Source organism: Narcine bancroftii, chromosome 4 (assembly GCF_036971445.1).
Source record: "Narcine bancroftii isolate sNarBan1 chromosome 4, sNarBan1.hap1, whole genome shotgun sequence".
NCBI classification, from domain to species: Eukaryota; Metazoa; Chordata; class Chondrichthyes; order Torpediniformes; family Narcinidae; genus Narcine; species Narcine bancroftii.
This window is the reverse complement of record NC_091472.1, coordinates 236787398-236804524: the sequence shown is the minus strand read 5'-3', so window position 1 is coordinate 236804524 and position 17127 is coordinate 236787398. Positions and strand designations below refer to the sequence as shown.

At 46.7% G+C, this 17127-nt stretch overlaps 2 protein-coding genes across 2 annotated transcripts in view; both read right to left on the bottom strand.

The window, feature by feature from the left end:
• The window catches only part of cops8 (COP9 signalosome subunit 8), a 106409-nt gene extending 96951 nt beyond the window's left edge, over positions 1 to 9458 (bottom strand). Inside the window, exon 1 of the mRNA XM_069934404.1 lies at positions 9379 to 9458. The gene's annotated coding sequence lies outside the window, so the exon portion shown is untranslated. The remainder of the gene's footprint in view (positions 1 to 9378) is intronic.
• LOC138761739 (atypical chemokine receptor 3-like) overlaps positions 1220 to 17127 on the bottom strand; it is a 125229-nt gene continuing 109321 nt past the window's right edge. Inside the window, exons 3-4 of the transcript XR_011356481.1 lie at positions 9379 to 9458; positions 1220 to 1498 (exon numbers count right to left, since the gene is read on the bottom strand). The gene's annotated coding sequence lies outside the window, so the exon portion shown is untranslated. The remainder of the gene's footprint in view (positions 1499 to 9378; positions 9459 to 17127) is intronic.

Sequence of the window (17127 nt, the reverse complement as noted above, 5' to 3'; positions counted from 1 at the left end):
GTCTCTTCTAAATCCTACCCCCCTCACCTTATAGTTATGCCCTCTCATCTTACATTCTCCCACGCCAGGAAACAGACTCTGGGTATTCATCTTATCCATGCCCCTTCTGATATTATTGACCTCCATAAGAACCCTTCTCAACCAAAGCTCAAAGGAAAACCAGATTTGCTTTACTATTTACTATTGTGTCTATTTTACACACACACACACACACACACACACACACACACACACACACACACACACACACACACACACACACACACACACACACACCATTCTGTAATTTCAGCATGCCATTGCAAACATTTCAATTCCTCACTGCCCACTGTCTTACCTTCACCATGGAAAAACAATCCCTTTACACACCCATTCACCATCAGGAAGCTCTCAGTGCCCTCTGCTTCTTTGTTCTTTCTTGCCATTCAGTTCCCTTCTTCCAACACTTTCCAAGTTGTTCTTATTCCTCCACTCCTCACAATTTTTTCACATCCAGGGTATAGCCATGTGCTATCCTACTCAGGTATCACTCCCCAACTCTTCTTCTGCTGCAGCATCCACTGCATGGTGCTATGTCCTGTACCCATGCTGAACCTAACCATTTCATTAACTTCACTGCAAACTTTCACCCTGGACTGTTACTAACACCTCTCTCCTTCACTGGGCCACTTTTTCTCCATCTCAGGAGACAAGCTATCCATGATCATCAATTACAAACCCACTGACTCCTATGCCAAAGAAATCCTCCCCTTACATAGACAAGGTGGAGGTGAAGGGAACCTTATCCAAGAAGAACCCACATAAGACAGCAGGAGCGGACAATATACTTGGTTGGGTGCTGAAGAACTATGCAGACCATCTAATGGAAGTCCTCATGGATATCTGCAACACATCACTGCAGCAGCCTATCATCCATGTGAATTTAAAGACGACCACCATTATCCTGGTACTAAAGAGGGTGACAGTAACAGGCCTCAAATGTCTACCACCCAGTGGCACTGATCACCATATTGAAAGCCTTCAAGTTTCTAGTGATGGAACACATCAAAATGCACTTCCCAGAGATACAAAACCCATTTCAATTTGCCTACAAACAGAGCCATTTACTGATAATGCTATAGCCTGACCCTCCACTCCATCCTGTCCCACCTGGAGAATGATGCCTCAAAAAGCCAGACTGCTGTTCATTGTCATCAGCTTGATGTTTAATACAATCGTACCTCAGTGGTTCATGGAGAAGTTGTCCTTGCTGGGACTCAGTACCCCTCTCTGTAACTGGATTTTGGATTTCCTCACAGAAAGACCACAGTCTGTCCAGGTGGGCAGCAGAACATTGAACACCATCCCGCTGAGTACTGATACACGACAGGTCTGTGTGCTCAACTTGCTCTTGTTCACGCGAGTGATCCATGACCGTCAGATCCAGCTCCAACAGAGTCATCAAGCTTGGAGATGACACGATAATCGTCGGCCTCATCAGCTACAACAATGAGTCTGACTACAGAGAAGAAGTGGAAAATCTCATGAAATGATGTCAGAATAATAAAGTGAGTCTCAAAGTGTACAAGACAAGGGAGATGATTATGGACTTTAGAAAGACCAGGGACGACCACCTACCACTACACATTAATAGCTTGGCAGTAGAGAGAGTAAAGAGCACCAGGTTCCTTGGAGTCCTCTCAAAAAATGACCTATTCTGGACGCAAAACATCTCCTCACTTGTCAGGAAGACACAACAGCGACTGCACTTCCTGAGAAGTACAGGAGCTCTGTCAAGACCATCCTGGCTGGCTGCATTGCAGTGTGGTACAGTTGTTGTAGAGTTGTGGTTTTCACACTGCTCCCAAAACTCGCATTCCACCTTAAGCAATCCCTATTCCATAACTGCTCTGTGATTGGTAAGGGACTGCTTAAGGTGGGATGTGAGCGGGAAGGTAAGGTTGAGAACCACTGCTCTAGACCCAATTGTTACTGAAATATTTTGTTTGAGAAAAATTGTCATTGGCCCATTGGAGTTCTGAAACCGTGCACATAACGAGTTAATTAGGTACAATTAAAACTGGTTTTCAAACATTTTCTTTCTACTCACATATCACTTTAAGCAATCCCTTACTAATCACAGAATACATAGGGATTGTTTAAAGTGGAAGGTGAGTTTAGGGGGGCAGTTTGAAAACCACTGTTGTAGACCATCGGATCAGAAGTCAATCCCAGAGTGGCAGAGAGGATTATTAGGGTCTTTCTTCCCATCATCGATGGGATTTACTGGGGTCATTGACTAAAGAGAGTTTGTAATATGTTTTCAGACTCCTTCCATCCCACACACAGCATCTTGCAGCAACTCCAATCGGGAAAGAGATACATGAGGAAAGAGTCAGAACCACCAAACTGAGGAACAGCTTTTTCCCTATCGGAAGTGAGACTGCTGAATGTTTGATGAACTGCTCATACAAACCTTCCACAACTCAACAATAATATTTATTTTAAAATTTGTATATACATACTGTGCATATATATCATTTGCCTGTATGTGTGTGATGTCTATATGTGTGTTGGCAATGTGTTGCACTGAGGACCAGGAAATACTGTTTTGTCAGGTCGTATTTGTACAACCAGATGATAAATAAACTTGAACTTGAATTTGTATGCCTACCTGGATTATACCTCTTCCAACCCCATCTCTTTATGGACTCCAACTCTTTCTTCCAATTCTTCCACCTCCACTCCATTTGTTCCCAGTAAGAATTGTAGCTTTGCTCATGATAAAGCCATTATGCTAATTTTGTACATTTCTCACACTTTCACTCTCACGCTACCTCCTCCCAGATTGAACAAAGACGGACTCCCTCTGGTCCTCACTTTTCACCCCACCAGCCTTCTGCACCTGACGTTTCTCCAATATTTGTGCCAATTTCAAAGAGGTTCCATCAACAACCACGTTTTCCCCACATTCTCCTATTTGTCCAGGGACAAGTCTCTCTGTGACCCCCCCCCCCCAACTTCCCTTCCCTTCCCACTCAACCATAGAACGTGCAAACCTTGACCTTACATCTTCATCCTCAATTCATCCGGGACCACAAACAGACCTCCTGGGCAAGGCAGACCTTTATATGTTCATTGATCAACCTGACCTACTGCATTTTGTGCATTCGATGTCGTCACTTCTACATGAGAGAGACCAAACATAGATTGGGCAACCATTTTGTTGAGCACCTGTGTTGTGTCTGGAGGTCTGACTGGAACTCTCAGTTGCCAACCATTTTACATTCTCACACAGAGTTGACTGGCCTTGGCCTCATCCATTGCCAGAGTGAGGCCAAACATAAACATGTGACCAACATAATCATTCTTCTTCCGGATGGCCTAAATCTAGTCCCTAAACATTGAATTTCTCGTTTTCTGTAACCTTGTCTTCCCACTCACACCATTCCATCCTCCAACCCCCAAATCTGGATCCACTATTTCCACCTCTTCTTTCTCTCCCTTTTCTCTCTCTCATCCTACCCCTCCCACACACAGTCATGTCTTTCCCAACCCATCTCTCCACTTTTCCCACCTTCTTGTTTCCAGTACCCTATCATCTCTATCATCCCTGACACTTCCCCCACTCTTTCTCCCATTTTATATATGTCATAACACCTTTCCTACTTTAGATTCGATGAAAGCCCTGACCCAAAATGCTGACTGATCATTTCTCTCCATGGCTGCAGCCTGACCCACTGAGTCCCTTCAGCTTCTCTTTGTTCACTCAAGATTCCAGCACCAGCAATCTTCGTGTTTTCCCTTGTGAAGTATAATGAAGAGCAAGCAAAATGTTACATTGTAGCGACTGCTACACAGAATGAAACACACCACTATCACGTTGGAGGTTTCAAATGAACTGTTCATTCAAAATTCGAGCGCGCCCCTTTAAGGGGGGCGTGAGCTCCTCCCCCACGTTGGTGGTGACGTTACCATGCTTGGATGTGCACCGCCACACAATCCCTACCAGAACTGGCTTACGCATCTTGCCTCTTGGTTGGCTGACCTCGTCATTTCGGCCGGGCCATCACTACCAGCTGGCTAAGGTCCAGGTGCGACGTCTTGTGTCTGTCGACTGTGAATAGCTCCCCCTTGCCCCCAATGTCTAGGGTGAATATCTTGCCTGAGCGTTGCAGGACTTTGTAGGGGCCTTCATAGTGGCATTGCAGAGGCGCAGTGTGTGAGCCTTACTGGACGAAAACAAAATTAGCCGTGTCCAGCTCTTTGGGGACGCAGGACGGGTGGTTGCTGTGGTGGGTTGGTGGTGGGGGGGGCTAGTGAGATGAGCTTACCCCCAAGTCTGCCAGCAAGGTCTGATTCTCATTCACGGAACCAATGCTTGGGCCAAAGAACCCCCTGGGTAGCGACAGCGGTACGCCATAGACCAATTCCACAGACAATACCTATAGGTCTTCTTTCAGAGCCTTTCTGATGCCTAGCAGGACCCAGGGCAATTCATCCATCCAGTTGGGGCTGGTGAGGCGAGTCATGAGGGCTGACTTTAGGTGCCTGTGCACTCCACTAGGCCATTGGCTTGGGGATGATATGCGGTGGTGTGATGGAGCAAAAGGTTTGCCAGCTGTGACCAGAGAGCGGATATGAACTGGGCGCCCTTGTCGTTTGTCATGTGCACCGAGACTCCGAACCTGGTGATCCAGTGGGCGAGTAGGTTCCTGGTGCAGGACTCGGCGGAAAGGTGTCTCAGCGGGATAGCTTCCGGCCACCTTGTCGTGCTGTTGATCAACGACAACAAATAGCAGGGGGTCCACAATGTCCACAATGTCTTCAAACCTCTTGGCCGTGGAGTCAAACTGCCGTACTGGGGCCTTTACATAGCGCTGAACTTTGGAGGTCTGACACTGCATGCAGCTTCTCGCCATCTGGGCTACCTGTTTCTTGAGGCAGTCCCACACGAACTATTCTGCCACTACACGAACTGATGTCTTGACCGAAGGGTGAGCAAAGTCGTGGACCAAGCTGAAGGCCTGCGGTCTCCATTGTGGTGGGACTACTTGGTGCAGCAAGCCAGTGGAGACGTCGCAGAGCAGAGTATCGGGGCTGTCTGGCAGTTTGAGGGCCTGGAACTGGAGGCCCGTGATGGCGATGTGGAAAGCATGTGTGTCTGCATCCTCCTTCTTTGCCTGCGCTAGCTGGTGTAGTCCAGGCCAGGGGTGAGGCTGTGGATGGTGGGCCTTGAAAGCGCGTCTGCAACGACATTGTCCTTACCTGCTCGGTGTCGGTTGTCGGTGGTGAACTCCGATACATAGGACAGATGCCATTGCTGGCGCGCTGACCAGGGATCCTTTGACATTGCGAGGGCCTGAGTGAGCGGTTTGTGGTCAGTGAAAACGGTGAATGGCCTGCCCTCCAGGAAGTACCGGAAGTGTCTGAAGGCCAGATACAGGGCCAGGAGTTCCCTGTTGAAGGCGGTGTATTTCAGTTCCGGGGGACGGAGGTGCTTGATGAAGAAGGCAAGCAGTCGTCACTGGCCATTGACTGATTGCTCCAGGACGTCCTACGACGGCCGTGTGGGTGTCCTTCTTCGCAATGAAATTGTTCTCAGCCTCTTCTGTCCATTCTAGGGTTTTGTTCTTTGTGGCGATCAGTGTGAACAATGGCCGCATGTTGCGAGCCGCCCCCGGGATGAAATAGTGGTAAAAGTTGATGGTGGTAAAAAGCGAATTCCTGTAGACCTTTGAGGGTGTTGGGCTTCGGGAACTGGCGTATGGCTGCAACCTTCTCAGGTGCTGGGGCGGCCCCATCCGCGGAGATGGTATGAGCCAGGAACTGCAGGAACTGCTTGTCGAACTGGCACTCGGCCACATTGACAGTGAGGCCGAACTCTGCCAGATGGGTGAATAGTGCACAGAGATGGACCTTGTGTTCATCATGGTCCTGAATGGCGATGAGGATGTCGTTGACATAGATAAACACGAAGTCCGAATATCTGCCCACTGCGTCCATCAGGCGCTGAAATGTCTGGGCCGCGTTTTTAAGGCTGAAGGGCATCTGCAGGAACTCGAATAGACCAAACAGGGTGATGATCACGGTATTGCCGATGTTGTTGGGATGGACCAGGATCTGGTGGTAACCACATACCAGGTCAACCTTCGAGAAAACCCGGGCGCCGTGCAAGTTGGCCGAAAAGTCCTGTAAAATGGTTATATGGTTATATGGTTATATGCGGGATGGGGTATTGGTCTGGCATGGTCGCATCGTTGAGGCGACGGTAGTCCCCACATGGTCGCCAACCCCCGGAAGCTTTGGGACCACATGGTGGTGGTAGGCCCAAGGGCTATCCGATCTGCGGACAATTCCCAGCTCCTGAAGTCGGGAGAAATCCTCCTTTGCCAGTTGCAGCTTCTCGGGGGGCAACCACCTGGCTTTGACGTGGAAGGGGTCCCTGGGTCGAAATGTTGGGGCATGGTGGAAGTAAACTGCGGCTGCCAGGATGGAGGGGAACCCGTCGAGCAAGTGAGAATACTTGTCCTTAGGGATGCTGATGGAAGCTATTCCTGGGCCGCACGCATCTGTGGAGTCAAGGCGGATGGATTGGAAGGTGTGGGCATGTACCAACCGCTTGCCTTTGATGTCCACCAACAGGCTGTGTGCCCGAAGGAAATTGGCTCCCAGCAGCACTGTGCCCACTGAGGCCAATAAGAACTTCCAGCGGAACTTGTCCTTGCCAATCTGGATCTGTGCGCTGCATGTCCCAAAAGTCTTGATGAAGGACCCATTGGCTGCCTGTAGGGTTGGGCCCTATGTGTGGGTGTGGGTCTCGAGGGCGGTTGGGGGAAGCACGCTCAGTTCTGCTCTGGTGTCTACCAGGAAACATCGGCCACTGGAATTATCAATCACATGCAGGAGGCTGTTTGTGCAGCCAGCCACTGAAGCCATTAACAGCGGGTGGCTGGGTCATTTCCTTGGAATGGACAGGGCTGCCTGCACCTGTGGGCTTGGGCCCCCCAGCAGTGATGGTAGAAACACCAGGTGGGGTGGTGTTCTTCTGGTTTGTGCTTGGGGGGCGCCTGCAGCTGATTGGGACCTGTGCAGGTGACCTGGCTGAGGGTGACCTTGTTTTCTCGCTTGGACTGCCAGAGGACGTCTGCACGGGCTGCGACTCTGCGTGGATCTGAGAAATCCTCATCTGCCAGCAGGAGCTGAATGTCCTCAGACCTTTGTTCGAGGAAAGCCTGTTCGAACATCAAGCAGGGTCTGTGGCCCTCTGCCAATGTATTTCATCCATGAGGGCAGATGGGGTTCTGTCACCCAGACCATCCAGGTGTAGGAGCCTTGTGGCTGAAGGTGCCGAGGAGGAGGCTTCTGAGAGCGAGGTATTTACCTTCCTCCGGTGGGTCATGGATGAGGTCGTCCACCTGGCTGTGGTTTCTTCATCAAGCTTGCTCATGACATGGTAGAACATCGTGGTGTCTGATGTGATGTGTCAGAGGTGAAACTGTGCTTCCACCTGCCTGAACCAAGTGCATAGGTGATGCGTCCAGAAGGAAGGGGGTGGGGGGGAATTTCACCGCGTCCATATTGATTGCTACAGAATCCATATCAGGAGGCCAGAAAACCGTATGGACTCACTGGGGTCACCAATGTTGTGACTGCTACACAGAATGAAACACATCACTAACACGATGGGGTTTCAAATGAACTGCTTATTCAAACTTCGCACGCGCCCTTTAAGTGCGGCGTGAGATCCTCCCCTGCGTCGGCAGTGATGTCACCATACTCGCCCGAGGTGCGCGCCCTGGCCTAAGCCACGAGACGCTGAGGTCCCCCAATGGCACCATTTCCTCGCGGCTGCCCCGTCGGTGTGGCGGTAAAAGCGGGACTAGTTCGCCACAAGGATGTGTGCCGCCACAACATCTCAGAATCACTGTGGACTCAGTGTGGCTCATTCACAATCACAGTACCCAGATCCTTAAAATGAATATAAAAGAAAGATTTTGATCGTGCTTAAGACTTGGAATGAATCATTAAGGGTTTTAGAGTTCTTGTAAATAAGTTCGACTCAGAGAGGGTTAACAGCTGAACACTTGTGAATCATGAATGTTAAGCCACTTATCAGCATGCCTGAACATTGTCTCAACATGAGCAGCTGCGCGGATAGTGGAACAGAATGGAGGGGGGTAAATAACCTACGTTGGCCCTAATCCAACTGGATGACGGGCACATCGATTTTCAGGCCAACTGCTCTTTGCCCCTGCTTTCTTCCCATTTCCTCATACATATCAGGGCCAGTTTCATCTGTTCCAAAGGTCCTTGACTGCCCATCAAACAGTATTCAGATGAACTTATTGACATATACATAAGTACTGCATACAGATGAACTGAATATCTTATTTGCTGCAGCCACACATCAACAATATTATAAATTAAATTACTACAATATGCCAAGACAGAAGAGATCATTAAAAGGATAAATAAATAAATATTAACAGTTGCTGATAAAGGAGAAAAAAAAAGAAATTTCAGTGGCGTGGACAGATCTTCTAGTGATCCCGGAATAGTTTATGGTTAGAGTAGTCCAGGAAAGTTCAAGGGCTTGATAGATACTGGAAGAAAAAACTGTTCTTGAACGTAGAGGAGCTGGACTTCAGACTGTTCTTCTCTCTTCTCGAAGGTGGCAGTGAGAAGAGGTTGTGACCAGTGTGATGGAGGTACTTTATTATGTTGGCTGCGCTCTTGACCTACTCCAATATTTTTATATAACTAAGCGACTAATTTTTTCAATTAAATAAAATAAAAAATTAAAATAAAATAAAAAAACTTTCAGGTGAAATCTAAAAGACAACACATGTTTTGCTTTTAATGCCATAGCAATTCTTTTCCAGATTGCTCACAGATAAGTCCGGGGGATTGAGGGAAATTTATTTTTGGCTCCTGGCCACTCGACAGAATCTGGGCGAGCTGATGGCTCTTTTACTCTAACCTACAGTTTTGCAGAAATGAGTGCCTTCTGAGGCTATTAAATCATTGCCACACGTGGGTGATTACTGAAGGCAGGGAGCCACTTTGCAAGCTCTCTAAGGTTTTCTATTTGAAGCATATGGTTTGAAACTAATGTGCCCGAATGGCTCAGGCCTGTAATCAATTAGTGTCTGCAGTGATGTGAATTCCTGTTTCACGTGGCATCCAGGTTAAATATGTTTATTTATACTGACCTCAGACTGAACAAGCTGCAACTGTTGCAGAAGGAAAACAGGACTGGGTTAGGCTTCCTCTGGGGAAGGAGACAGAAGGAAAGTGCACACGCCACACCATCTCAAAATAAGCACTGCTCCTGCAATGAACACAGATGCAGTGACTTTTCCAAATAGCTCATCTCTTGGATACTTGAATACTTACTCACTGCACTCCTGCTGAGAATGGTCCATGTGTTATTACAGTTATGATCCAACAAGTCAGCTCAACGTGATTTTCAATAGCTGTAATGTTAAAAATAACATCCATTATGCGGTTATCAAACAAATAAAAACAAGCTACATTCCAGGCATAAGTGTTTTAACACCCTTTTTCACCTTTCCACCACATTCTCTTATTTTGGCATTACTTATTTCAAACTGGTCACTTTAGACCAGAAGAACTGCTGTTTGGCACCTTTGGTAATAGCACCCTCCATCACTTCGCATGGATGAGATCGGTTGCTTGGTAAATATTCAGATTGGACTTGTCCTTTCTTCTCTTATTGAGCAAGACATAGCTGGGCAATTTTCCATGTTCTAGGAAGTGTTCTAAGTTCTTGGAACAACTTGGCGAGAGGTTCAGCGAGCTCTTCACAAGTGCAGGTCTTCAGTAGTACAGTCAAGATGTGATCTGGCCCCGTGTTTGTTCTCACTGCTCACAGCTGTTCCTTGCTATCACACAGTGTGATTGAAATCTGGCTTCTGTATTAGTGCAGATTTCTGGAAGAAGCCAAGGTGGATGTTTGAGATAATGTTTATTGTCATATAATCTACATATGAACCAATATTCTTTCTTGCTGCAGCCAAACAGATACTTATAAAGAAAAGTTATGACAATTGAATTAAGTTAAAATAGAAATAGGATAAGATAATGAATAGTAATCCTTGTGCAAAAAGTTTGGCCTGCTGACGTACCAAATATGGTGTTGGAGCAGTCCATGATTAGTGTAACAAAGAGAGATCCAAGAGTCTGAAAGTTGTTGGAGGAAATTGTTTTTGAACCTAGAGGTGTTTTCAATGTCGGTACCTTCTACCCAAAGGTAGCAGTGAGAGGAGTGACCAAGGTGACAGGGGTCCTTTCTGACGTTGCTGCCTTCTTGAAGCACTGCCTTGCATAGATGTCTGCAATGCATGGGAGGTTGGAGCCCGAGATACTACCTTCTGCGGCCTTCTGCATTCCTGGGCAGTTGCATTCCTAAATCAGGCTTTGATGCACCCAGAACAAGAGTCAGAACCAGTTTTATCGCCAAGAACACGTGTCTTGAAATTTGTTGTTTTGCGGCAGCAGTATTGCGCAGAACAAGGTGCAGAATTACTATAAATTACAATTCTATAAATGCAGGATTTAAATAAAAATAATTAGTGAGAAAAAATGAGGTAGTGTCCACAACTGTTTTTGTAGCGTTGAGTGTGTGTCTTCAGGCTCCTGTACGTCCTTCCTCATGATAGCAGGGAGGAAAAGGCCTGTGGAGAGGGACCTTGATGATAGAAGGTACTTTCCTGAGGCACCGCCTCTTCAAGATATTCTTAATGGAATGAAGACTAATGGCACTGACTGAATTTATAACTCTCTGTTCCTATCCTGTACATTGGCACTTCTACTCCACACAGTGGTGCAACCAATCAGAATGGTCTTCCGGGTTCTGTAGAAATTTGCAAGAGTCTTTGGTAACAAACGAAATCTCCTCACACTCCAAATGAAATATAGCCACTAGTGTGTCTTCATGTTTGCATTGATATGAAGGCCTCAGGATATGTCTTCAGAGATGTTGACACCCTCTCCATTGCTGACCTCTAAATGAGAACTGGTTCATGTTCTCCTGGCTTCCCCTTCCTAAAGTCCACAATCAATTCCTTAATTTTACTGACATTGAATGTAAGGTTGTTGTTGTGACACCACTCAACTAGCTGATCTATATCACTCCTCTACACCTCCTCATTGATCCATGATCCTGCAAACAATTGTGGTGTCATTGGTAAATTTGAAGATAGAATTTGAATTGTGCCTGGCCACACAGTATGGGTGCAGAGAGAGTAGAGCAGTGGGCTAAGCACGCATCCTTGAGGTTCACCTGTGTTGATTGTCAGTGAGGAGGAGATGTTGTTATGAAGTTGAACTGACAGTCGACTTTTGATGAAGAAGTCAAGGATCGAGTTGCAGAGGGAGGCACAGAGACCCAGGTTTAAAAGTTTGCAGACCAGTACTGAGGGGATGACAGTGTTAAAAGTTGATCTGTAATTGATGTAAAGCAGCCTGATGTGGCTGATGTGGGTACTGCTGTTGGACATCATTTGCTGTGGAATGATTGTGGCGATAGGCAAATTGCAGTGAGTATATATCAGTCAGTATACTTTCCACAGTGCTCTGTCAAAGTTTGATAGAGTATCCGAAAACATACCAAATCTCCTCAGACTCTTTAGAAAGTCAAGGTATTGGTGTGCCTTCTTCATGGTTGCCTAATATACTGGCTCCAGGAGAGGTCTTCTGAAATATGGACTCCAGGAACCTGAAGGTTCCAACTCTCTCCACCTCTGTCCCTTCAGAGCAGACAGAGAGAAGATGATTGAGAATGCTTCATGAAGCCTTCATGAAGCCTGCACACACTGCAGTCCGTTGATAATGGGGATGTTGTTGCAGTTTCTTCCTCCTTGAAGCTGAGCATTTGACGAGTCAGAACGGCAGAGATTTGTTCTGACCCACTCTTTGTGAGCCTGGTTTGCTTTGTTTGCCCTCAGGCTCAAAATGTCAACTTCCTTTTACTTCCTAAGGATTCTGTGCTACCTGCTAAGTTTCTCCAGCTTTTGTGTGCTGCACTCAACCCCAGCAATTGCACATTTTCTTTTTTACTCTATTTGGATGTTCCACTATGAACTTCCTCTTTGAGCAATGCCTCCTCTCTTCAAGGGAGTTCTGTGAGTCTTCCTCATTGCTTCCCTTCTGTTACACCAACTGCTCCCATGAGATCACAGACTCACTTCCACAACTGGGATCCTTCTTGTCTCTGCTGCCAACTTGTGCCACGTGCTTTCCAGCTCCATTTTGTTCATAGCCTCATGTTCTGCCAAGTTGAAATGACTCACAAATTGGAGGAATCCATTTGAGGCCACAAACAATCCTTCCAAGTGAAGCACCACTTTGCTCGTGAATCTGCCTACTGCATCTGCTGCTACTGGTATGGCCTCCTCTACATCCTGGAGACCAGATACAGACTGGGAAATTGTTTTGTAGATCACCTCCACTGCAACAGCAAAGACCTCCCAGTGGCCAACCATTTCAATTCCACACTCAATGTGACATGTCTGTCCATGGGTTCATGCACTGCCAAACTGAAGCCACCCACAAATTGAAAGAACAAAATCTGATCTCAGCATCCTCCAACGAGATGGCATCCAATGTCTTTCAACCCCTCCCTTATCTCTCTCTTTCCATATTCCTCAGTCTTCTTTCCTCCAGATCCCCACCCCCTTCCCTCCTTCTGCTATCAGAGAGCTACCCTTCTCGGCTCTTTGCCCTCTCTCTGTCACTTCTTTCTCTTCAACCCTCCCACCTGTTTCTGCTTTTTACTTCTTACCTGTCAACTTGTGCTCCTCCCCTTCCCATTCTCCCAACCCAATTCCTACCCCACCACCCTATTTTTATTCTGGCCTCTTCCTGATTTTAGGTACTCCTGAAGAAGGGGTCAAGTCCTGAAATGTCGATTGCCTTTTACTTACTTTGGATGCTGGGTGACCTGCTGAAATTCTTCAGCACTTTGGCATGCTTCTCTAGACACCAGCACCTGCAGAGTTCTTTGTTCATCTCTTTGTTGCCTGTTGTTTAAGCTGCTGAGTCCTGTACTGTTCTATGTTGTCATAGTTCCATTTGATGCTACTCCCAGGAATAGCCTTTTGCTCTCCTGATGGAATCAGGGTTGATCCCTTAGTTTGATTGCAATGAAAGAGTGAGGCATTCATGGGGGGCCATGAGGCCACGGATTATGGGGTGTACATTTCTGCTGTAAGCAATGAATTGCTGGATGAATGTTGCAGGTCAAATAGCATCCATGGTAGAAATGGACAGTCAATGTTCCAGGTCTGAACGCTTTGTTAAAATTAATGTAGGCATCAGTGGAATTACATATATAAAGCTGGGAATAGGACAGAAGGTGTGGGAGGTGGAGAACCAGGGAGAGGGAGAGGCCATTAGGAAGGGGAAGGGAGGAAAACTTTGGAGAGGGGAAAAAAAGAGTCCCGGGGTAGGTAAAAATAAAATGTGAACTGTGGAATCAGATGGAGGTGGTGGTTACCTAAAATTAGAGAAATTAGTGTTCAAGGCTGTCCAGAAAGAATATGGATGCCTTGTTTCTCAACCTTACATTGATCCTCACCCTAACAATGGATGAGGTTAAGGACAGACGTGTCAGTGTGGGAATAGTTGGGAGTTAAAATGGTTGGCGTCAGTGTTTGGCGAAGTGGTCATCCAATACCTGTTTTGTCTCCCTGATGTAGAGAAGGCCACATCAGGTTTACCAAATGTGTAGTGGATCAGGTTGGATGATGCACATTTCTGCTGCGGCTTTGTGGTCTCGTGTTCCTGTGGCGATTCAACCACAGCACTGGCCGTACTCCTACCAGTCAACTGTAGGTGGCATCCTCTGTATCTGCAGGTAGGCAGCCTGGGAGGCTGGCCCCATCTGGCCTGTATATAGACTTGAGCTGGCCCATCCCGGGGTCAGTTGGACATGTAGAGCCAGCAGAGGACAGCTGAGCACACGTGGAGCCAGCAAGATATTAAGACTTCTGTGTACAGAGTTTGAGCTGATTAAAGCCTGTAGTAGTCTTTTCGTGTTTTGTGTTTGCTTGCTGCACCACAGCGCATCACAATTTAATCAGCTCAAAATTTAAAAAGGTCCATGGAAAAGTTCCTCACCATCGAGAGGCTGGATATCGTCCCTCAACACCCGGACGCCCCAGCATACTTCGAGATCTGGAAGCATGCGATTGAGGCGATCGTCCAGACGCAGGCTAAGGTCATCAACACAAACCAGAAGAGACTCATGGTACTTCGCACCAAACTGGGCCCCTGAGCTTGCCAGGTTATCCAAGACAGCATGGATTTCGAGCCAGTGATGGCCATCCTGGAGGGCATGTACCGGCCCCCAACGAACGTGCTCTACGCCCAGTACCTGCCCAGCATCAGGGTACATCAGCCAGGTGAGACAGCAGATGGTTTCCAGGGGCCATTGCGGGAGCTAGCATGCCCGTGCACGATTGAAGCTGGGGTGACTGAAGGGGAGGTAGAGTGACTCATCCGAGATGCCTGCATCTGAGGGCTGCTGTCGAGGGCAACTCACACTGCATCACAGTTCCTCAGAGATGCTTGGTTTAGAATTGCCAGGCAAGCAAGAAAGGCAGCACATTCTGGAGAACTGGAGCAATGCACTGAAAGTTGAAGGGACTCAAATGACGTATTCTTGGAAGGCATAAACAGTCAATGATTCAGACCAGAACCCTTCAACACAGATGGGATCAAAGAGGGCAAAAGCAGAATAAAAAGGTGTGGGGAAGGGGAGGATCACAAGCTGTCAGGCGAGGGGGGAAGGAGTGGGTTGGGGAGAGGGAAAGAATGGGAATAATGTAAGAAGCTAGGAGGAAGAGGCAGAGGGCTGAGGAAGATGCACAGGAGAGAAGAGTAGATCATAGGAAGCTAGAGGAAGGAAGGTGTGGGTGATGGACAAGTTGAGGGCAGGGTGGGAAAGAGAAGGAAAATGGAGAATGGGGCTAGAAAGATCAGGGAAAGCAAGGGAGGAGGTAACCATAAATTGAAGGTTGTTGTTGATGCATATACTTTTGGAGGCAGAGAGAGAGACACAACACAGAAACAGATTCTTCAGCCCATCATCCAAGCCAACCATCAGCATGCAGTCTCCATGAATACCAGTTTCTATGTCCCTCTTATTTCCATCAACTCTTCCCAGATTCTGCCACTCACCTACACAATTGGTATGAGTTACAGTGGCCAATTAACCAACAGAGCCTGCTCCTGCCATCCCTTTGGGATGTGGGAAGAAGCCCAAATACCTGAAAGAAACCCATTTGGTCACAGGAAGAACATGCAAACGCTGCACAGACAGCACTCAAGGTCAGGATTGAACCAGGGCCTCTAGGGCTGTGAGACAGCAGTTCCACAAGGGGCACCACTGAGTCTGAGGCCTTTGCAATCAGCATGAATGTGGTGCACACAACATCATGAGAAGGACAGACAGTGGCTGAGTATCCTGCAGCTAGTAACTCACCACCTGACATTCGAATGCCTGTCCGAAATACACAGGGCATGTGAGGAACGTGATGGAACTTCCCAACCTAACTGCACCAATGCAAGGAACAATTTTACAATCGGTGGAAAAAAGCAACCTATCAAATCACTGCCCCATTCACTTTTTATAACTTAATGACGAGCATTTCATAACAGGAATGTCTACTAATGGCAAGGCAAGTGTGACATGAAAACTTCTTTGATGGCATTTCTCAAGACCACAACCTCTGAGAGAACAAAGCAGGTAGGAGCTCCACCAACTCCAAATGCCTTTATGAGTTATATATCATCCTGACTTGGACTGATAATGGTGAGTGTAGCAGTTAGGCCACCCTATTACAGCACTGATGACCAGCGCTGTCTGTAAAGAGTTTATACATTCTCTCAATGACTGCGTGGGTTTCCTCCCAGTGCTCCAGTTTCCTCCCACGTTCCAAAGACATACAGGGCTAGTAAGTTAATTAGTCACATGGGTATTTCTGGGTTGATCAGACTCATGGGATGAAAGGGCATGTTACCATTCTGTATCTCCAAATTCAAATTACAAATTTAAATTAAAACAAATTAAAAATCAACAGACTTTGATTTTCCTGAGCCTATCCCCTTAATCTCCCAAATTAAACTTATATTTACTTACATTTACTCTCAAAGTTACAACAAATAAAGGAACCAGCTTACTATCGCCTTTCCAAAGGTAAATAGTGAAAGACAGGTTTATAAATGATAAAGTATAAAGGAAGGTTTATGAAATTATGAGAGATATTGCAAGGTAAACAGTCCGAATCTTTCTCCTCAGGTAAAGATGTCAAGTACTAGAGGTCATGTTTAAGGGTTGGGGGGGGAATAGATTAAAGGAGATGAAGAGGGGCAATACACAGATGCCTGGAACAGGCTGCCTGGAGTAGTAGTGGAAGTAGATTCAATAGTGGTGTTGAAGAGGCTTCTAGACAGATACGTGAATGTGAACGGGATAAGCAGATATGGATCATCTATGACCAGTAGAGATTTAGTTTAATTTAACAGCGTGATTGCTACAGACATGGTTAGCTAAGGGGCCTGTTCCTGCAAAATGGGCCATGGATTTTGATAATTAGCTGCCACCAACCAGAACTCCTTCAATGTTTCCATAAATAAATCCATTGCATAATGTTTGGTGTAGACATTTCTGCCTAGTACTGTTTCTGCCATGTCCTCTGTCTTCTGTTGTCTGACATTCGCTCAGTATTAGGTCTGCCTTGCCCTATTCCTTTCATGTTTATCCATACTGCACATTGAAATAGGAGCTATGTTGCTGGTAACATTGAAAGAAGACTTTAAGACACACGAGCAGAATTCAGCCGGTCGACCCATCGACCGCACCATTTCATCTATCCTTATCAACCCCATTCTCTTGCCTTCTCCCTGCAATTTTTGATTGCCTTTCTAAGGAAGAACCGATCAATCTCCATCTTAAATATATACCCAGTGACTTGGCCTCCACAGCTGTCCAAGGCAACAAATTTCATATATTCACCAACCTCTGGGGAAAGAAATTCCTTTTCATCTCCATTCTAAAGGGAAGTTCTTGAATTATGAGGCTGTGACTCTGATCCCAGACTCCCCTAGCATGGGAAACAT